General features: G+C 36.5%; 1 protein-coding gene and 1 long non-coding RNA gene across 5 annotated transcripts in view; one reads left to right on the top strand and one right to left on the bottom strand.

The window, feature by feature from the left end:
- DCLK1 (doublecortin like kinase 1) overlaps nucleotides 1–10496 on the bottom strand; it is a 133841-nt gene extending 123345 nt beyond the window's left edge. For 3 of the 4 annotated variants that reach the window (XM_053456349.1, XM_053456347.1, XM_053456348.1), the window contains exon 1: nucleotides 10225–10496. The gene's annotated coding sequence lies outside the window, so the exon portion shown is untranslated. The remainder of the gene's footprint in view (nucleotides 1–10224) is intronic. The other variant, XM_053456353.1, reaches the window with a different exon arrangement.
- The window catches only part of LOC128474093 (uncharacterized), a 165327-nt gene that overhangs the window by 120975 nt on the left and 21176 nt on the right, over nucleotides 1–23176 (top strand). The gene's annotated exons all lie outside the window — the stretch shown is intronic.

Raw genomic sequence — 23176 nt, 5'->3', positions numbered from 1 at the left:
AAACATATCTGTGCATATCGGTTTCATGTTTTTCTGGACAGCGGCGTAGCGTTTAGTCACGCCCATACCCCGCCTACTTCCCTCCTACTCCCCACCCAGTAAAAGCTGTCTGGAGCTAAACTTGCCCCTTCACTAAGCCAGTCCCCCAAAAGAGGGAAAGCTCCAGGTAGCCTACCCTGGGAAGTTCCCATATATTTATATATATATATATATATATATATATATATATATATATATATATATATATATATATATATATATATATATATATATATATATATATATATATATATACACTTACGTATGTGTATTTATAAGCATTGCTGGGGTATCAGTGGGGTTTGGTGAACTAAAATCAAAACAAAGAATAAAATAGTAGTGCTTACACATAGTCAAGAATATAGACATTTATAACAGTTTACAGTCAAGTAGCTAGTTTACTGTGTTGGTCACGTTTCACACTCAAGTCCATCATCCTGAGGAGCAAATTGTTATGCAGTTTGACCTTTCTGCCATCTGCCAAACTAACAATACCTCCATCCTTTTCAATATGCTCTGTGAATGGACACCGTCTTTATTGGAGGGTCACATCTGTGCTCTGCCATATGTCCCATTAAAGACTTTTATGGATCAGTTGTATGCCACATAAGTTTATTTCACCCAACCAGATAGCAGCACATTTTCTTCCTCACATCTTTATCAGGGCAGTATTTCCTTGTATTTCTAACTACAGATAAAAAACCATATACAGTCAAACCCAGAAGGATACTGTCTAAAACCTAAATAGCACCAAAACCGCAAGTGAATTTTCATAGATAAATAAAGTAAATAAATTATAAAATCTGTGGCTATATTTTAAGTGGATTTTACAAGGGAATTTACATGATTATTATTATTTATTTAAAATAATTTTAAGAACAATCAATTCTTAATTTTACAAATCAAAAATTTTTTTTTTTTTTGCATGCAATATTTTTTAAGATTCATGTTTCATAATCCAGCAATGTCCACATTGTAATAATAATTGTACAATCATATATGATCATAAATAAAGGTAACAAAATACACCCTCTGTGTCAGAATCAAAGAAATTCTTGCATCTGTTGATCAACTCTACTACATTGTAAATTTCTATATTTTCTATACATTTTTTCCTTATTACATCATAAATCTTTATAAATGTCTATATTTTTCTATATTGTCAACATAATTTCTATAAATTATACTTTTCTATTTCATATTCCAGTAAATGAAAACGAATCCCTAATGTAATCAATCGCAATACACAAAGCAGAAGGTCACATTGTTTGTCTAGAACCCAGCATCAGTTGTGTTAGCTTCTAGGGATGCACCTGGCCTCTATACATATGCTAATGTTTACCCTGTCCCTTTTTTAAACGGGTTCCCAATGCGTTGGAGTTCATTTCTGATGGTAACCCATACGGCCGCGACAGATTTTTAAAGATGTTGTCTTATAAATGTTGTCTAGATGTTGCCACAGTAATGTAATTTTGATCTTTCAAATAGTGTGCCTTACTTTTATTATAATTAGCGTGATCGATAGTATGATTTCGGGCCGATGCATCCCATACACTGCATTGGACTATTCACTAACATGATGTATAACCTAGCGTTCAGCCAAGTGCTCCTTCGGGTTCTTTTTTGTGCGTCTCTATACGTCACTATACGTCACATAGCATGCTATATCTTTTATATAATAGACACCTAGTATCCAACATGGACAAAAAGCTCTATTTCAATATTTTCTTAACCAATGATATAGCCGAGTGTGATTCTTTTGAGTAGATAGATATACAGTTTTATGGGCATATATTTTTGCAATTATAACCGCTAAATATGACATATATCTGTGTAATCTGCGTGTCTAACACTATGTGTTCGTATGATTATGGATTATGTTGGTTAGTCATAAATTGTTGGATTCATAGTAAAGGTATTGTAACATTTTACCTACCGGTGTACTCGAGAGATAAGATACAAGAGTTACATTTATGCCAAGTCACAAAATACTGTTGCCTTGGGGGACTCATAATGCATCAGTGTTACTTAAAAAATTACCATTTGGACAGTTCACATGTTTAGGGAAAATACTTACATATGATCTGAATTTTTAAACAGAGATGGTGTTTGGTTGGGTCAGAATCTAAATGGGCTGAGAAATAATGCAGGGACATGTGAGAATACATTGTTTATAGAACTATTGGAGTATTGGGGGGTGATCAGCATATTAGACCTTCAGACGCTCTTATATTTAAAAATTTTAGGTGTTTTAAAATGGTAATGTGGCCATCATAAAAATATTTTTATATTATAACTTAATTACAGCCAAAACGTCATTTTTAAGGGGCAATACTGAGCAAGTTTAACATGGAATTTCAAACATGAAATTTGATTTTCTTTGACATAAAACTGGAAGCCTGCTAGGTTTTAATTGCCATCGAACTCTATATTGAATTTTCTTATAGTGTGTTACAAGAAAAAAAAATACATACAACAAACAGCCTTTTTGGGATGATGGAAATTTATCATTTTCTGTATCAAGTGACACAACGTTGAACACTAATTAAATGTCCATACCAATAAAAGGTCAAGAGAAGCCAAAATAGATAGTAGTTGATACAGATTCCATTAGCATTTGTTTTGTTTCGCTGAACAAGAGAAAACTCTTAACCTTTCTTTCAGACCGATCAGTCATGAAGAAGAAGAGGGTGCCGAGTCAACTGACCGTTCACATCTGTTCTAATATTGTTCTTTTATATACCAGGAACCAGAGGCTACCCCATACACCGTTAACAGCTCCTACGTCTCTACGGAAAGTTCCTTTTTATCTGAAAATTTAGTAGAACAATCTTAAAGAAACACCAACATGTCTTGTTTGCTTACAATGAAATTGTTCTTTCTCATTGTTGTTGTTGAAATTGTCACAATAGATAAGGTTAAAATCTCTGTCCAGTGGGCTGTTGGCCGGTATTAGCCCTGGGGGGGGCACGTGCTATCCTGTGGCTACACAAAGATATTTCTTTACATAGATTTGTCTGCAAATTTATATTACATTTATTGTATTTCATATAGAAAATATAAATGATCAAAGTTCAACTGTTGGATTTTTTTAATACCCTTTCCAAGTAAATTACTTTTACCTGTGTTTCAAGAATACCATTAGCATAATAAGCAAGTACCTATGAGGATCATTTTTTAATGTTATTCAGTAAATACAATAAATATATATATAAAAAAAAAATTGTCCATCATTATCAGCTAAAAATGAGGACTCGTTTGTCTACAAGCTGCACCCATGCTTACACATAGGACTTATACCCATTCAACTTCCAGAAGCCAACTTAGTTTCTATGGCAACAGCCCATCAGTACCAAGTTTTGTGTCTCATTACCATTAATTGTTGCCGACAAAATTAAGAACGTTTTACACAATTAAGTAATTATTTCTGGAAAAAGTATGGACATTCAGCAGTACAAGGAATGAAGTTTCGAATGTGGCGTTACGTTACAAACGTGTAACACCTCATTCCTTCACTTTCCTTCATCCTTAGCATAACCTTGTTTGCCAAACCTACCTTACACACTGATGTGTAACTGTGGAGTATTCCTTTATGTACCGGACAACAGGCACACAGCAAACAATGCCAGGTACAATGCCGGGGAGCTTGTTTTTATATACAGAGAAGATACCCGATGAAATAAATGTGTGCTTCATTTGCATTCAAATGGAATAAGTATATAGACGTCTTCATTGTAGACATATTTTGTTACCATCTAACCCTGCAACAATGCGAACGTGTGTATCAAATGCAGAACAATACCCCCTTGCCTAAAAAGAAAATGATATTTAAAGTAATGCAAATGTAAAAAGCAGAAGTTTATCTAACCAATATTTTTATGGCGACAATGAATAGCGCCTTTAATATTGTTATGCCTGAATATTAACATAATGGAAAAATATGAATAGCTATTGTGCACTCATACAAAATTTGCCTTTGTGATTATAAATATACTTGGGCAACACAGAACTGCAGATGACAAATTCTATACAAAGGCTTAGTAATAATCAAAGTGAACAGCCACCAAGTTTAAACCACAGAATGGAACAAAGTATATATACACCCTTCTAAGTATCAGGGACTGATGAAGTGATGACCTAAACTCATGTGAACAACCCCCTCCAACCCCTGTTATTCTGTGATTTTACATAATAAAGGGTGTTTATCTCTGTCTAATCTGGGGATTTGTGGGAGTTTGCTGGAGAAATGTCAGCATCGTGATATCATTATGCATCATACAGGACCGGCACCTGCAAGAATGGTTGAGATGGCCCAGTATAATGCAGTATAATGGGGACATTTCATGCAACTACTTCGACTACATATCACAAAAGACAATCTCAGTCCTTTTTTATCAAGGAACGTTCTAGGCTCAATGTACAAATCTTCTGCTATTAAAAAAGTTTAAAGACACATTCCTGTAGATTCCTCCGTCTGAATTGTACTACTTTAGGAGGTCCAAATCCACTGTTCATCTCTAAATCCTGCTGGATATGAGTGGATCATCTTTAGACATAACAATAATGTGCAGATGAAAAAACTACCCTAAAATCTCTATAAGGAAAAGTACATAAGCCCCCCCCCCGACTAATTAGGAAGGGGGAGAATGACTGCTGGCCCTTGCTGGGTCAATAATTCCCTCTAGATTGTAAGCTTGTTCGAGCAGGGCCCTCCTCATCTTTTGTTTCTGTAAGTCTAATTCTTATGTTATATACTTATTGTCATGTCCTGGTTATCCATTGTACAGCACCAAGGAATATGATGGCGCTATATAAAACAATAAATAATAGCAAAATATGGCTAGGTAATCAAAGTGAATGCAACAATGTTGCAAATGGAGAAATAAGATAGTTTAGTGCAGGGTTCTACCTCATTCAGACTGTCAGCAGAGGGAACCGCAGACCAGCTTCCCATTCTCCCTCACTATGTTATTGTTGTATTGTTTTGCTTGGTGTGGCTTGCTGTGGGTGTATTTTCTTGCTCCTTGTAGTCGCAGCGAAGTTCATGGCCAGCAGCTGGTCATTGGAAGATCTGGTGCCTTGAGGAAGGCTTATGGAGACTAGCTCGGCAGAGTCTGGTGGTGCCAGAATGAGAGCTTGTGGTAATGTTTGTGGTGTAACTGCCTGTTGCGGTCACCCATCATCTAGCAGGTTGTTCATGGTTGTTATGTGCTGGTTTTGTGTAATTAATAAAGCAGTGGCTGATGCTTTACTCACAGTCCCGGTATGGTGTGACCATTGATGGTAGTGGAGTGCTTAGGCCTTATACATATGGGGAGGAGGGCTAAGGGCCTAAGCAGTCAAGATGACAATTCCCCCAGACAGATTAAAAATTGATAAAATATAATGTATTAATTCTATTAATTTATTAGTGAGTAACAAAAACACAACTTGTGATGAGAGCATGTTTACTAATGGTTAGAAGAGTGGATGAGTTTGGTTGGTTGAGTTTGGTGTACTCAAGAGGTCAGTAATGTTAGCTCAACTGACAACTGGGACTTCAGTGAACCAAAAAGGAATGATACATATGTTGTGCTCTAGTGCGAGACACTATTGCAGACTCAACCTCACCCCTCATGCCAAATATAGGTGTCTCAACTCAGATTAAGCTAATAAACCTGGTTAGTTCGGAAGTAGAGTAGAGACATGTACATCACAGGTACATCACAATTGCATCACAGTTGCTTCTTATGTATCATCTAGGCATTTACTGTGAGAGACAACAGTCCTTTGACATCATAAAAGAATACATAACAGAATGAAGGTGCTATGACAACTTACATTACTTTATAGCTAACAGGACACAGTTGAAAATGCATCTCTATAGCACTTTATGTTGAAAGCACCAGGAAAGAACATTGCCAAGAAGGCAGCACACAAAGGTTTTATTGAGCTACTGCAGAAAAAACTTTTTTTCCCCATAGGTACACAGAAAACGCATTTGTAGCGCACTCATAATAGTGGCTCCAAATATTTAATTCGAATTACATAGTAAAATTGAGAAAAATAAGAAAATTAAGGTAACTGGATGCTTTATATATATAGCAAAATTCCATCCATTGTGAATGATATCAAAATAAAATATCTTGATTGGAATTTCACAGAGTTTGATGTGAGCTAGTTTCCTATAGTGAATTGGGGTCGTATGTATCAAAGCAAAGGTGGAGCAGTTACGAGAAGGAACACACGCTCTATATATTTATCAAGTAGACACGCTCAGAAGAAATTAATGAAATGTTTCTCTTGATTGCCCCATAATAAGCAATTTGTCTGAGAAATGCTCCAGTTGTATTTTGATATATGACCAGCGTAGGGAGATATAAATTTCCTGCTTAATAAACGATTCCTCTCCGGGGGAGGGGTAGCAGCTGTTTCCTGTTCCCAGTCCCTATAAGCTGCCAGTGCTCTGGGGCATTTCATTGTCTGATGTGACATCACTGCACCATTTGCCATTTATAGTAAATATTAGGTCATCAGAGGGAATGAAGGGCAAAAAAAGATGTTGGAAGCAATTACGGTATGGTTGAATTTAGAGTAGCAGTTTCTTTCAGAAAAAAAATTCAATTTTTTATTAGGGACCCTGCTTTAATATAGCTTGGAGCAGAGAAGAGAGAAGGAAGATGTGATAGAAGTATTTAAATATATTACAGGAGAAAAGTTTATTTCAAAGAAGGATAAACATTAGAGCAAGAGGTCGCAGTCTAAAACTAAGTCTAAGAGACTAAGATTTAATTTAAGAAAGTTTTTCTTTACTGAGTGGTGGATAAATGGAAAAGCCTCCCATAGGAAGTGGTAGAGGCTAATACAGTAAGGAAAGTTAAACATGTATTGGATAGACATAAAGTTGTCCTGAATCTAAGATTTAGTCTCCACATCAGAAAAAGTGGGCAAACTAGATGAGTAGAATGGTTGTTATCTGCAGTCAGATTCTAGGTTTCTATCTCATCCTTGCACTATTTTCTTCTAAAGGGATTCTACAGCAATTATAGCGAGAGCTTCAGCGGTATAACACCAGGTTTTTAAAGAAACAGTCATGATATTTTATTTGTTACCATAGGACTAGTCTATTAGCTTCTCTCCTCTTCCCCAATTTGCATGATCATGCCAGTAAAGGGGATCATCGTAAGCATTCAATGTCGGTGAATGTGAATGAATAATATAGTACATCATTTCGGGATGAAGTGTTGATGCTTCATATGGTGACTCTGTAAATATTGGCTCCCATTCTGTGACAATTATAAAAGGCCAGCTCAGCTCTTCTTGCAGGAGAAGCCTACATGGGTTGGTGCTTCGTAATGCGCATAGTGAAGCTGATGACTCCGGCAGCAGTTTCAATCGACGTGATGCAGATGTGTAACTTTGCATTGAAGATGTTAGCACAGAATGGTAACAATTAAATAAAATATGGTTTACAAAGGAACCCACACACAGGCGACAATGATAGATCTGTGGCTCCCTAAATAACTGGCACACTAATAAAGTATCAAACACTGTCGCTAGGATTGCCGCCTTCGCTCACACGTGACTGCTCCTTTTTGGCTGTTATTGGCCATAAACAAATTGTTCCTGACTTCCCTGTAAGACCCAGCTAGGTGGCAGCTCTACCTAGTAACAGATATGCTGGTGTTGCCAGATGCAGTATTTTCACTGCTTTTTAATTAAAAGTGTTAAGCTCCAGAGGATTTCTGGTAGAATATTTTGCATATTGGTGCATGTTGTTGATTACAAGTTAATGAGAAAAACCCTAAAACGGTCCAGCGTAAGCCAAAAGGCATCTCCGACGGAAGCCAAGTGCACCTGTAACGTGTCTCCATGTAAAGACAATGCAGGATACTTTCATATGCTTTCATTAATATGAAGTAGTCACGTCTGAACCCTAATGACTGCAGCAAGCTCTTCCCTTGTGCCAGGCACGTGAAATTACCTTATTAATGGCTTTGGTTTCATATATTCTATGGCATATATTTCTGTGCCAAGTGGGGCAACTAATGAACTATTCAACTATCTGGCAGTGAAATAGTTAAATGCTGCAACATAAAAATTATATATATATATATATATATATATATACACATATAGGGTTAAAAATAGATAGAAAATATATGAGAAAATTATCCTGGGAGGAGGAAATGAGTGATTGTTATGGAAACAATGCAGCACATGGCATATTTATAGTGGTAAATCATTCAGAATAAATTAATATGCTTTATTTTGCAATGAGGGGCTACTAAGTAACATTGTAAAAACAAGGTATAGGCGACCCTGGAACTCCAGTTATAGTGACGTTCAGCTCCTATCACCCATAACATGACATTATGTTGTAATTCAGAGCAGCTGGAGCATTTAAAGCCCCCTATACCTGGTCATATATGAATTATAACTGGAAGGAGAACTGCATTCATTTTACATGAAAACTGCTGACAATGCAACTGCCAGTAAGTGTTGCAGGGGATGCCACGTTTCTCTTTAACATTCTCATATATATATATATATATATATATATATATATATATATATATATATACCACCCCTGCTGTGTCCCCCCTCTCATATAACAGCTTCTCATATAACAGGCATATCAGGCAGTGCCCACATCCATGGGTTTGCTTCACATCTGAACATCTGGTGCTGATGCAGGAAAAAAAGACAACTCCCTTTTCTGCTCTCTTCCATATCTCCCAGCACATGAATTCTATGTGTATGAAACACATATCCATTGATACAACATGGCACGCATTACGCAGCTCAGACTAGGTGATGCATGCTATTCACATGTAGAACAAGTGAAGACATAACGTAAGCAATACGATAATATCCTCATTAATCTTCAAGCGTTGAGACTGAAGGATTTAAAGCCACTTCAAACATCATTTTTGGGCAAGGAAAGAATGATGGCTGTACTGCTTTGTCTAATGGTTTTCTTATGCAAAATAACCTTCCATTTAAAAACCACAGTCAGGAGAAGTTGCAGTGTTCAGAAGCATTTATACAATGGAGCTTGTGCATTAACTCTTGTATTGCCTCGGCATGCCTCTTTGGTTTTAAAGGTCTCAGTTCCATTCTGATTACCAAATTACTGCAGCATTATGGCACTGACGGGTGTTTAAATGAGAACATCAGACAAGCCAAAGGAGAACATCAGCCTGGATGGAGTCAGTGCTCATGATGCAGAGACCCTACACAGGCTTTGAATTGTAGACCTTCCACAATATGATACACAATACTGCCAGTAAGGACTATTGTTTGTCCCAGACTGCACACACATTCACACAATATCATTAAGGATACAAAGCAGTTACTACATAAGGATTAAAAGGGAGGGGGGCCTAAGAGATAATAAACCTGCATCTTGGATGCTTTGTCACTGTGATGGGAGATCCATCAATGATACGTTGTCACCGCGAGCTACAGAAAAACACCCTATTATTGCATTTAAGAGAATTTGCCAGCAAAGAATCTACCTTATTACCATGGCAGTCATGTGTGCTAAAAATAGATATTCCCTACGTGTGCCGATCCCCGGCATATCCCAGACACCCACACTGATTAATGGAATGTAATCCATAGTGTATTAAACATACGCAGCCTACATGGGAATCAAGCACTGGCAATACACTTGCATTTAATGATACTCATCTATGAACATACATGTACCGGCACGGTCATTGTCATGTACCGAGTGACTTTGTGCCATTGATTTAAAATGAGATGGGATTGCAGACTGTGGGAGCGAGAAATGCAGCAAACCTGCCGGGCTGTAGACATGAGCAGAATAATCAGATCGGCCTCCTGGTTCTACAGACTGCCTCTGGGGGGTCACATAATAGAAGGTCCAGGTCTGTTCCCTTTTAATGCGGGTGGGAATGATGACAGCTGGTAGGCACATCCAACCTCTGGCACTTCAGAGGCTCATCTTGCCCATCCAGCATTTATCATAGGGGTACTTGGCTGTCTGGCTGCTGACTGACACTGAGATGCATATCGCATTCATGCACAGATACATATGTTTTCCTTTTGTTTAAGCCCAAAGTACCTCGTGCTTGCCCTCACCGAGTGTGGTAGGGCCACAGTGGATCCCCAATCTTCCTCTTCAGGGGCTGCACAAAATGCTACATCTAATCATAGCGCATATTCCAATTGACTTACCTATTTGCTTTTTTTTTGCTTTTTCCCCTGTGAGCGTGTTCTTGAGAGGGTCTCGGTGCAGATCAATGTGGACAGGCTGTGACTGAGGGTAGTTGGTATGGTGCCGGCAGACAGGCTGAGTGTCTTTGTTGTGTGTCTGTTGCCCCCCTGACTGGATGAGCTGCTGCTGATCTGCTGAGTAGAGGCTGCAGCTGGTTTCTCTCTGCTGCTATTGCAGTGATTTGCATTAGCCCGTCCCTCATTGAAATGCTGCTCTCCTCCTCACACCAGCACCATCCACCCTGTATTACACGAGCCAGCCCACCTCTTTACTATCACATATGTGCTGGGGGATGCTGCTCTGCCGTTACATGCAGCTACAAGGAGCTGCTTTTGTTCATTGCACCTATGCAGAATATTACAGCATCTCCCAAACTGAGAATGACCCTTATGGATATTATCCTTAATATTCTCAAATTCAAACAGTGCGTGACGGGGCTCATATTCTTTCACTAAACACATTGTTTTTATAATAATTTTTTTTATTGATTTTCCAGCATTAAATATTCACGCACGAAAGCAAAAAATATATGTGAAATAAACTACATACAAAAGAATATGATGACTACATAAAGTGCACCAAGTAAACAAAAAAATCTATAACTGAAGAAAATAAAAAATAATAACACTATAAAATATTACAGAAACAGCTTCAGGAAAAACACTCTAGTTTAAAGTTATTAAAGTTGTAGCATCAATATAAGAGCATCGATAAAAGATGAGAGAAAGGTCATGGTGGCCTATACCCTACTTTGGCCTTCAAACATTGTCTTAAAATTATGTTTCTCCTCCCGTCTTCTTTCTGTCTCGAATATCCACATTAATGAACAGTAAATCCATACTAAACAATATTTACTTCAACTGTTGTGTGGTATGCATTGCACTTAAAGAGTTAAAAAGGTGGATTTATTCTTAATATGAAAAAAGGAGACACCTATATTTGGGATATAAAAAATACTTTTTACTTAATTAATAATCGTTTGAAATTAATAGCATTTATTTTCAAGAAAAGCAGTCAACCTAAATCCAATCTAAATATGAGGATTTCATCATTATAATGGATACAAAAATAAATGTTTCCCGCAAATGTCCTGAACACCTCATTCTGCAAGGTAGAGGAAAATTTCATCCTGAAAAAACAAGCAGTAGAATTAGGCATATACTGACACACCTTCAAACCTCCTTCACACCTTCCTTAACCCTAAGGGATGCTGTGTGCACCCACGCAAATCATATTTCATCTGAAACCATATTCATTCATCGTTTTTTTAGCTTTCAAAGAATATGTGTCACTAATATCTCGCATGCATAGGTTGTTTTTTAAAAAATCTTGCTTACACACTTGTGGTGTCAGACGGACCAGTAAGTGTTTGAATGGGGGACATTCTATGCTGTTCAGAGGACTTTGTCATGAAGCAGTGAAAGGAGATCATTCTAATCAGCCCGTGTGTGTGTATATATATATATATATCTATATATAGAGATATATATACACATATATACACATACATACACACACACACACACACATCTTGCACAGAACACTACACCACCCCCATAGCTGTATCTTCTTGCACTATGCTGGACTGCAGGCCTGTGAGCCTACACAGAATGTCAAAAAGTCAAACATCTGCAGGCAGGCAGATAAGAAGCCAGGTAGGAGACGAGCCGAATCGGATTCCATGAAATCAAGCAGAACAAAATCACACCCAGAGCCAGACAAGTCTGGTTCACAGAACAATCAATGCTGGGGAACAGTTGCCGGGGAATTTCATAGAGAAATCACAATAATGCTTGCATCATCTGATATTTCATTTACAACCTTCTATAACGTTCTATGGATCTGTTTCTCAATTAAATTTAGAATGGATTTGTCGCAATCTACAGGACATTTGAAACATGAGAGTCTTGAAAATAAAAAAACATGAGCCTAATTTCATGCATTAATATGGAATGGCGTATATTGGAGGAAGCTTTTGCCTACATGTGAAAAAATGTAAATGTGCATATTAAGTATAGGAGGAATGGTTGGAATTTTTTTTTAAATTATTTTTACAGTTGCTGCTGTAGCAGAGACATGTGATGTGCTGCTGATCATGTTCATGGTGATGATAAAATGTTGCTAATGTGTTGAAAATGAACATTTTGGAGGGGTGATAGTCTGGGATAATTGCCCCCGCATCTTCCATCTTACCAAGTAAACATATTGAACAGTTAAAACTTTGATGAAGAGTTTGTTGCTGCTGAATCAAGGATCAGGGAGGGCTCTTTGGGTAAGGTGGACAGGTGGTCATGCCGGCCATGTCTACACCAACTTCTTAAATAAAGAAACTTGGTGGTACCCTGGCTCGTGCCCCATCTCACTACTGAGTGCTGCATTCCAACCTTTCTTTCTGTGTACACCAACTTCTTGTCATGCCCACAGCACAGCACTAGTGTTCTAGTCAGTAGAGATGTAAAATGCTAGGGGGTATGTGTGTATATATATATATATATATATTTATATATATATATATATATATATATATATATATATGAAGAGGGGATATATAAAGAAATACCAACGCAATGACTCTATCCACCCCTGTAAACTTTGTCCCCACTAATTATGAAAATCCACAAAAAGAAGTGTACAACTTCAAAAAGTTGAGGCGCTAGGAGGACCGAGGCTTTCTTATATAAAATCCTCCAAACAAAAATCCAAACTGGCAAAAAGTCTCTTTCGAAGTTTGGAAGCCTCTGTGGAAGATAAATGATATGATTCGGAGGCTGCTCTAATCCAAAATTGCACAAACCATAGGCGTTGGGAAAATAATAACTGAAAAAAATGAAAACGTGAAAAGGGCTGGAAATCTTGCTATTGCTGATGCTAACAGATAAATATAGGAATTATGTGTATATAATACACATGATGAACAATAACTACCATCATATAGTAGAAATGTTATAGTAACCACCACAATAATGATACTCATAGCTACAAAGGCTGTAAAATGTATGGAAAAAGTCAACAGAAACGTTAGAATCAAAATGCTAAACGTACAATTTATTAGTGACAAAGTTTCCACTAGACAACGTTACAAAATAAACCTGAAGTTTTAATAGTTAACATTTATGTGTGTATATTCCAAGAACAACAAAATACAAAATCACAAGCATAAATGCGGTTGAAATAGTCAAAGTATCTTTCAAAGAAAATTTCAAAAGATATCAAATTTGACTAACTTCGCAACTGTTAACTCCCACTTAACCACTCAATTTTATAATAAAATTACATACTTGATAAAGGAAAGAAGTGATTGTTATGGTAACGGCTTTTACGTGAATAATGGTAACATAGAATAGTACAAAATGGGTCATTTACATGGAGCATCAACGTCTTGTTTGCATTTGTACAGGTCTACGATTGTTCTTCAGTCCTCTCAATCCACTTTAAGTTGAGTATCTTATAACTCATTGTATAACTTATTTGGTCAGCCGTTTATCTTGTAATAGTACAAAATAAGTAACAGATCCAAGGATGAAAAGTTTCTTGTGGGTCTACGTGGCACTCTGGCACTTACTTCCCATAATTTGGGTTACCATGTCCTTGAGATAAAAAGAAAAAAAAGAAACCACTTATCGTTTATATAAAATGATTAATGAAATGATATCATGCAAAGGAAAATCTAATTTTTTATCTATAATTACCGAAGGTAAGTGTCTACATGAGAAGATGGGACAAAATATCTATTGGAAGAAAAATGGCACATGTTTAATTAATATTGAAATAACAAGACAATTATAAAAAAAAATATTATAAATGGGAACCATGAAATGATAAGAAATAATTAAAGGATTGTCAGTCATCTAAGAAAGTGATAAATTATAATAATTGAACATAAAGGGTGGATAGGATTTAATTTGAACATCCACATTGCCTTTTTAAATCCCAACGTTTCTAAGAACTGACACATTATGATGAAATTGTGTGCAATGTTTACGAAAATTACACTTTTAGGTTTTCTGAGTATTTTTTTTTAAGTTTCTTAATGGTTGTACCCAAAGGAGCTCTTGATGACACGTACCTCATGGGTGGATGGACATGTTAAAAAATTACCTTGTTCATAATATGATTTTGCATTTGGTTTGAGTAAAATGCATTTAAGACGTTTTCTCTCCTACCCAGGACAGGGTATTTGGAAGAACAAACCAGTGGTTTTATGCGTTGACAAGATTGATAATGCAAAAGAGGATCTGTTTATTGCTTTCTGATAACTGGAAGAGGTTTGGCTATTTTAGAAATTACTTCTGGAATAATAGCTGATTTGCAATCTTTTTGTCTGAATCTGTCAGCTGTTTCTTGAATACAAATTTCTTGCTTCTTGTTGACCCTAGTGAGCATTGAGAATAGTAATGCTCTTACGAGGGCTGACAGATAAAACTCAGTCCTAATAAGTTTCTATCTGTAAATTGTTGGTATATACACACACTCACATGGCAGACATGGGCCAGTACATGAGCTCAGGAGGGCATTGGGAACATCACCAGAGGCTCCAAGCACTGGTTGCTTGTAGACAGAGCAGTCGCCCCAGACTCGTGTTCAATTAAAAAAGGAATGAACATAATTAAGACCTTAATTTAATAAATGTTTCCAGGAGAAGTTAAAAACTATTTGACCTTCCACTGTTTATTTCATTAAATCTTTTTGTTCTCTCCTGATTTCAATTCTTCCCAACTAGCATATCAGGGTGGTCCTGCTGATGTTGGTGGGTGGTTGCCTGATGTCAGTGGGCGGTCCTGCTGATGTTGGGGGTCTTCCCGCTGACGTCAGAGATGTTCCCACTGATATCACAGGAAACACCCCCATTTAAAGGGGAAATGGGCAGGAAGCGGGGCAAGACCCCGTTCCCGCGACCTGGAGGTTTCGAGTGTTGACCCAGAGAGAACCAGAGAAGCAGTGCTTCACCCGGAGAGCTCCGTGTCAAACCAGGAGAGTTCCCAGGTTTCCCAACCAGTCACACTTCTTTTGATTGAATTGCCAGTCTTATTTTAGAAATTTCTGAAAAGAAAAGTTTTTTTTTGCCCTCTGAGGGTTTGACCAGGTTGCCTCAATGATATACTGGGTGATTTTAGAGTCCTAAATCCCTTTTAGAAATTTGCCTTTTAACTTTAAGTGTTTTTACGCATTTTCCCGCGAGGGAGGCTAGGACAATTCTTGTATTTTTGCTACAATTACATTCAGGTGAAAACTTTGAAAATAGTACCCACATTTTTTCACAGGAAATAAGACTATTCTTAGTTAACTATTTTAACACAAACTGTACATTGCAATAAACCTCCTCAATTATCAAACATTACACACAGTCACACAAACAGGCAAACACAGTCACATACACACACATATAACAGACACAGTAGGTTTTTTTACCTGACACACAGTAGGTTTTTTTACCTGGTCCTGGCTGCAGCTCACACTAAGCTCTTTGTGGAGTTGAGAAATGTCTCCAGATTAGCTGAGACCTCCTTCACCCTAGTGAGGGCTCCTCCTCCAGCCCCTTACAGCGGTAATGGTTCTCCACCCCCCCCTGTTGGCGGCACCGATCATACCAGGCGGTATTATTAGCTTGAAACAGCAGAGATTAAATGTGCAGATAGTTCCTGGATAAGTAGCTGTCATGGATAGCAGGGGTTGAGCTAAGTGGCCATGAAAAATTCAAAAAGGGAAGCAAACCCTGAAAAGCATATCATTTCGAATTTAGGGGTGCTGCTGAGACGACCAACATGTACATAAAACGACGCAAGGAATCAGTGCACAACCAGCAAGTACTATTTAAAAATACCTATCTGAGGGATACATATAGAGGATTCCGTCACTTTACATATATATATATATATATATATATATATATATATATATATATATTGCTAAGCCTGTCGCTACTTCAAAGTACCCCAAGTTTGGTAAGTCAGTACATGGCTGTGTTGCTTATCATGGAGCTGAAGCAGTGTACTGTCTTTTAACCATGCACTTTAAACTTTTTTTTTGGACACCTGTATGGGAGGTGGTGTACTTATCCACCAAGCTCTGGTCAAAACCTCCAAATACAAAAATCCAAACTGGAAGGACATCCAATACATTCAAAAAATAGAAATAGCAACTAAATTAGGATGTTGGGATATAACCAATTAATTAATCATACCTCAATGGAACGACTGTTGCCAGCTATCAAAGACCTGCATCCCATGGTCCATCTTAAAGGAAAAAAGATTTAACTGAGTTGTAGGGGATAGCCTTTATGGGTAAAAAATAATTACAATAATTAATATCATCATGCAATAGGAATAACACAACTCATACCTTCGAGTAAGTTTTCCCCGGGTCAGTTTATTCAGACTGTTTTCCTGAAACCTTAGGAGATTTTAATTTTCGGTCTTTCTTTAGAACATAAACTTTGTACGATAGCGAGCGAGCACATATTAAAATTGCTATAATTATTCAAACTGAATGTTGAAAAATACCAAGCTTTCTTCAAATCATTAACCAGTCTGTAAAAAAAAAAGCATCTAACTTTTCCTAATTAGCTGCTGAGGACAGAATTATCTGGTGTCCTTTCCAAGGGTATTCTTTTGTCTTAACTAAAATTACTGCCAAATTAGAAACCTTCTAGTGAGTTAGAATCATTTCTATGGTTAGAAAATATAATTACATTGGAATTCTCACAAGTAAAGTACATGATAGAAGAGGCCTTTTGAAAAGAACGCGTAAATCCACAGATAAAATCAAAGAAATCTTTTAAAAATGAAAAATGACAGCAACTTCATATCTCCTTGGCCATTTCTCCATGCATGGACGTATCTCCTTGTATAGCACTATTGTCCATGATGGGACTGATGAGATTTGCAACGTAATGATATAAGGTCAGAGAGATATAAACAGATTCTAGCAAGACTCGGGGTCAAACCTGGAATGTTCCTAGGTTTGCTGGGGACCTAAGACGTTGCCTAGGCCTCTAAGCTGGTAGATGGTGCCAGCACCATGTTCTCCCATATGTTAGCAAGTGCGTTCATCCAGGGGTCACTAGCCAAATGACACTTTTAGTTGACTGCTTTTTACCTTATCTGCCACTATTCCACCGATACCATGACCAGAACAACTTCATCTTGTAAGGAATGGGGGAACCTGTAGCATTTTTGCATAAAAAGCATGATGTGTTAATCCAGCTCTGGTATGGTAAGAAAGAAAAGAAAATGCAACTGATTATTTCATCAAATATTAATGGGCAGGGGTTGAGTGATAGAACAGTTGGTGAAGAAGAAAGATGAAATAAGAAGTAGGAGGGTGAAATGATAACAAGAGGACTTGTAATCTATTAATGGTTAATATTTAACAAAAAAAAGAAATCTCATACACACAGAAAATTGCGTGACTAGAGAGATGATATACACTTGCTCTAAGTTGTCGTTGGATCATGCATGGCTGTCATTAGCATTATGTCACACATGCATAGACACAATATTTACTTTTCAGGCTTCAATCAGTTATTCACCAAAATGTAAATGACATGGCTGGGCAAAATATGTCAAATCCTGTTATTTTTGTCATCTGTTGTTCGGTGTTTCACGGAATAGGTATGAGACAGTAACACGAGACTGTTTTCTCCAAGGGAACCAGCATATGACTATTCTTTCCAATTATTTCCAATTTCCCTACTTCTTAAAGGGTCCATTAATTATGCTTATTTGGGACAGTAGAGTGTTTTTTTGAATGTTAAGTAATCCAAAAAACTGTATGTCGGTCAAAACATACATACATATATATTTGCAGCAAGCCGCTATGCTGTCATCTGTTGGCGTGACGCTCACAAACAGATGGCATCATAGAAACTAGAAGAGTCACACAAGGAGGATGGGCATGGAAGTGGGGCATAAGGTGCCCGAGTTCTGTTTCATGAAGTAGAACCACTGGCTAAGATAGCATAAAACATTTCAGATGAATATGTCTAAAATAACTGACTATTGACCACATCGATATTTTTATTTTATAATATTATATTATTATTATTATTATTATTATTATCTTTTATTTATATAGCACCAACAATTTATGCAGCGCTTAATACAATACATATATTCAAGGGGTATGATAAGACAAGAATTGACAGACTAAGACAAACCAATACATTACGTAGAGAGAAATAAAAAACATTGATATCTTGGTGCACTGTCTATTCATGAAATTATAAGCTAAAAGCACAAACAGTTAATCTATATAATTTCCATGTTATTTTTTCATTTCTGGATCAGACAGAGCAACGTTTTATTGCGACGATCAATAAATCCAAAATGAAAAATATAAAAGGTTGCCCTTCCCCTAAATGCCGCACTAATGCAATGGACCTTGCAGAACGGAATGTAAATGCTGACCTTCTGACAGAGCGATACATTATATATTATATATTATATATGATATGGGACGCACCAGTGAAGTTTGTATAGAAAAGGGAAAGTATGTTTACCCGTAAATGCCATTCACAGGTGCGACTTCTTGGTGTATGTCGATGGCAAACGGTTTAAGGTTTGATTATAAAGAGCATTTCAGTGAAAGAAAGAATAAAGTGCTGAGAATTTTAAAATGATTCTACGTTTAAAAAGTCTTACTCAGGAAGTACTGCTGCCAAAATGTTAAAACCGGGTTTGGCTACTGTCTTTCTTTTAATTGAGGTTGGATTGTGTTTGTAAATTGAAGCACATAAAATATTTTATATTAATCCAAACCACTTCATCCAGCAAAGAGATGCACCCCGTAATAGCTAAAGGTGGAAGGTTAATAATGCAATATGTTACCCTCTGGACAACAAATAAAATAAGCTATTGTGGTTAAGATAAAGAAATTGTGCATAATGTGCTTTATAATGTTATAACTGTTGGCATTAACACACTCCTGGGAATGATTTTCTATTGGTATCCATTATAAAGAGACCATTGTCAGGCAGACACTCTCCAGCTGTCCATTTTAGTTCAAAGTTAATATACAGACTCTGATTTGCCACCTACCGAGTCAATTGTAAGAAAAAATATGTATTTTCAAACATCTTTGAGAATAAACGTCTTCTTTTGGCTTCTTGCAGATATAAGAAGCCAAGAAGGTGTTCCTAACAATGACGTGTTGGATCCAAGCTTCTTGAGAGCATGAGTAGACTTTAAAGGACTGTCTCCTTGAAAAATCATACACTACATCTACTGAACCAGGTCTTTGTGGTTGAGCTCAGCGTTTCATCTTGCTGACAATATTGTGTATTATAAGGGCAAACTTTGGTGAGTTCTTCATGCAAGGAAAGGTGGGATTGTGCATTGGCCATTCGTGATGCATCAGAGAGGACCAACTTATCCAGTCCTGCAGGAGGACCTCATTTGAGTAAATCCTCTTAAATGCATAGCAAAGCCCTTAAGTTTAAATATATATATATATATATATATATATATATATATATATATATATATATATATATATATATATATATATATATATATATATATATATATATATATATATATATACAGTTTTAGACTAGGATAAATAGCCTTTCTTCTTCATTTATAAAAATAAAATCTAAATTCCGATGCTGGTTGGATGCTCTAAGATATGACCAGGTGACTAATAGCACTGTTTATAATGAAACAAATAATTGTTCTTATATTTAAAAATAATGGATTTCAAAGGCAGGATCAGGTTCCAAATTTAGAAATTAAACGAGGATTGTGGAAGGGGGAGGACAGTTCTGCTTCCCAAAAGATATTTAAATAACAGTGGAGCAGAAGGAGAACAGAAATAGCTTGCAAATTAACAAGGGAGAAGGAAAAAAAACAAGATTATGATCTTTGATTTAAAGCAGATATGTTCCTTTTTCTAATTCTTATAGTTTAAATTTGTATACGCTTAATATATATAATGATGTTTAAAAATATACATACGCATTCTATATGTGTATTAAAAACCCAAGTTATTTGTATATCATGTAGCACAAAATATCTTAACTCCATTTTTTTCATTATCTCCATTAATATCTCCACCCTTTATCTTATCTCTTCCCTATGGTTAAGTTGCTGATTGTTGTTGATTGGTTCAGGAAAGGCTTAAACTCAATATTTACAAAACAATGACACAAACAAGAAGCCAAAGCTATAGATAGTTAAATTAAAATGTATATATATATATATATATATATATATATAATTGTGTAACCTTTTTAGGATCTTGTATTTAAAGAGTTTAGGGTGGACTATAACGGTGCAAAACTAGCAATGCAGAACGTGTTTAAAGTCACCCCAAGTATCTTTTCAGGGATCAGCGCAGGAAGCAGCATTGGTTTCCCCGATCTACGTGTAAAATGTTTAGTACTTTATTTAGAAATCTTATTTTGTTTACCTCTGTCAGACATCACTGATGGGTCTTCAGCACACGCACACATAGGGCTGAACCCAGGAGCTAAACTGAATATGAGCCATATTTCATACATTGCATGTCTCTAATATACATATATTGTTATTATGTATATTTTAGTTCTTGATTGTATGGTCAGTGTCCCTTTTTTTCCCCAAAACACCCTGCAGCAGTTCTGTAATGGTTCCCCCTCTCGGGCCACGTAAAAGTTAATGTGTGTGACGACATGTCTGGCAGATAAAGGAAAAGATGTACTCTGCAGCACTTTAAGGACCAGCAAAGTGCTTTATCTTGGCTTTGTTCTGTCTGAGGAAATAAAGTATACATTATGATGCATTACTTTCAAGGAGTCTAAATTTGAGATTAATCAATGCACTATAGGCCATACCACGTGGATGAATATTTTGCAGCTCTTCCTATATCAGCGTCACGGAGAACAGAGGAAATGTCCTTGTTTAGTTGCTAGAGCTTGGAACTCGGTTCTCATGTGGGTTCTACAACTGCATGGCTCATATAATGTAAGCTTTCTGGAAAGCGAGGACACTGAAAAGGGACCCGTGTCCTGAAAGATTGCGTTAAATACCATCTTCTCAGCATTAAAGTATCATTTTTACTCCACTTTTGGGATTTCTTTATTACTTTGTAATAGCAGGTATGCGCCATGGGGGGGGGGCACAGTTGTAGAAGTTCAAATCTTTGTGAAAGTTTGTGCAAGCATATCATGTAAGGAACAGCATAAATATTTCCCCATAATGTTAAAGGAGCGCTGCCGCTGTTTCTAGCACAAGAAAATTTGATGTCAGATAAACATTTGATCCCTGTTATCGGATATAAAAACCATAAACCTCATTTGGTCCTTGGTCTCGTATTATGTTAATTCCATAATGTATTTCTAAAACATCTTTTGTTTGTCAATCAATATAATGGTTTGGAAGGTATTTTATTTATCTCATGGAAGATTGGATTTGAGAGAGCCGTGGCTGCAGCTCTCCCTCACTCCCTGTTAATCCTTTGAACACCATTTTGGAGTCTTTATTCAATAAATTACAGCTAGTTTCTTATATAGCTAACAACAAATATATAGTATTACTTTTCTTTTAGAAAACAATTCCATCATCAGTGTTGTTGGAAATGTAATGTGGAATTATAAGCCATGCTTCACATTTGGTGCCAATGCCAAATATTTGAAATAATTTGGCAAACCCCCCCCCTCATTTTGAGGGACTGAATTGTGCCTCTTATAAGTCTTTCATTTAAATTCCCTTGCAGAAAGAAACAAATGACTGATACTCATTCTGATGGTTTTAAACATTTATACCCAGGGAATGGAAAAAGACCAGAGGTTGAACTATTGATCAAATCGCCAATCAAATTCAATTTCAATGTAATACAGAAAAAGGTTTCAGACAAAATAACATAGCAAAATATTTTAAAATACGACTACGGTACATTTTATGCAACGGAAACAAATTGATACCCATTATGTGGATAGATTAGCACACTGTCCGTTGTAAGTCGCCTCCTATGGCATTATAGTGATTCACTGACTTATTTGTTTTTATTTTCTGGTTTGCTGAACATTGATTCGCTTGTTAACCATGTTTTGGTTTATTGTGGGTTACACTTCCCTCATTTTCTATGATGTCAAAAAAATGTAAAGAACATAATTACATAGATTATTATATCTATGTTGTTGTATTATACTTGATTATAATACATTTAATATAAAAATCCCTGACTGTCCTTAAAAATTATATAATTTATGTGGCTACACTAAAATGAGAATTGGTAAATTGTGGTTGGATAAACATTTCCTGGTCGTTGAGGTTTGTGGGTGCTGAATATACTTGGTCATGGTTAACGTGTACTCGAATATTTGAATGGCATTACATATCTTTGTTTAGGGTTTGGTATAGTGGGAATTCCACCTCAAGAAAGCATATCAATCACTTTTTGTATGAAAACATTTTATTAATACAAAAATACAATTTTTGGTAAAAGACAATCTCATATGGACATTATTTTACATACGTTAGTAGGTGCTGCAATAGTGCAATTCACTGCAAGACTGGGTAGAAAAGCGAATTTCCAGCCGCTGATGTCACAACGTAGGATTTCTCAAATCATGATGCGAGATCAGAAGTGGTTAAGCGGCAGATCTCACAAGCCATGTCACAAACAGGTGTAGAAACTCACCTGCAAAAACTTTTTTTTAACCGTTAGAATATCTGCATGTCTGAAAGTTCATTAACAGTGAAAAAAAGGTTTTGTCCAGCTTTCCTTTTTGTAAACTTTTTTTTGCATCTGGGTAGATATACATTGACACAATTATACCATATGCACACCGCTATTACCGTATTTGCTCGATTATAAGACGAGGTTTTTTCCAAATGCTCTGAAAAATACCCCTCGTCTTATAATCGGGGTCGTCTTATAATCAGACACATAATCAGTATATACATACACACACACTTTACCGTTTAAAAGTTT

Source organism: Spea bombifrons, chromosome 2 (assembly GCF_027358695.1).
Source record: "Spea bombifrons isolate aSpeBom1 chromosome 2, aSpeBom1.2.pri, whole genome shotgun sequence".
Lineage (NCBI taxonomy): Eukaryota > Metazoa > Chordata > Amphibia > Anura > Pelobatidae > Spea > Spea bombifrons.
Note: the sequence above shows the minus strand (reverse complement) of the source record. Positions and strands in the feature narration are given on the sequence as shown.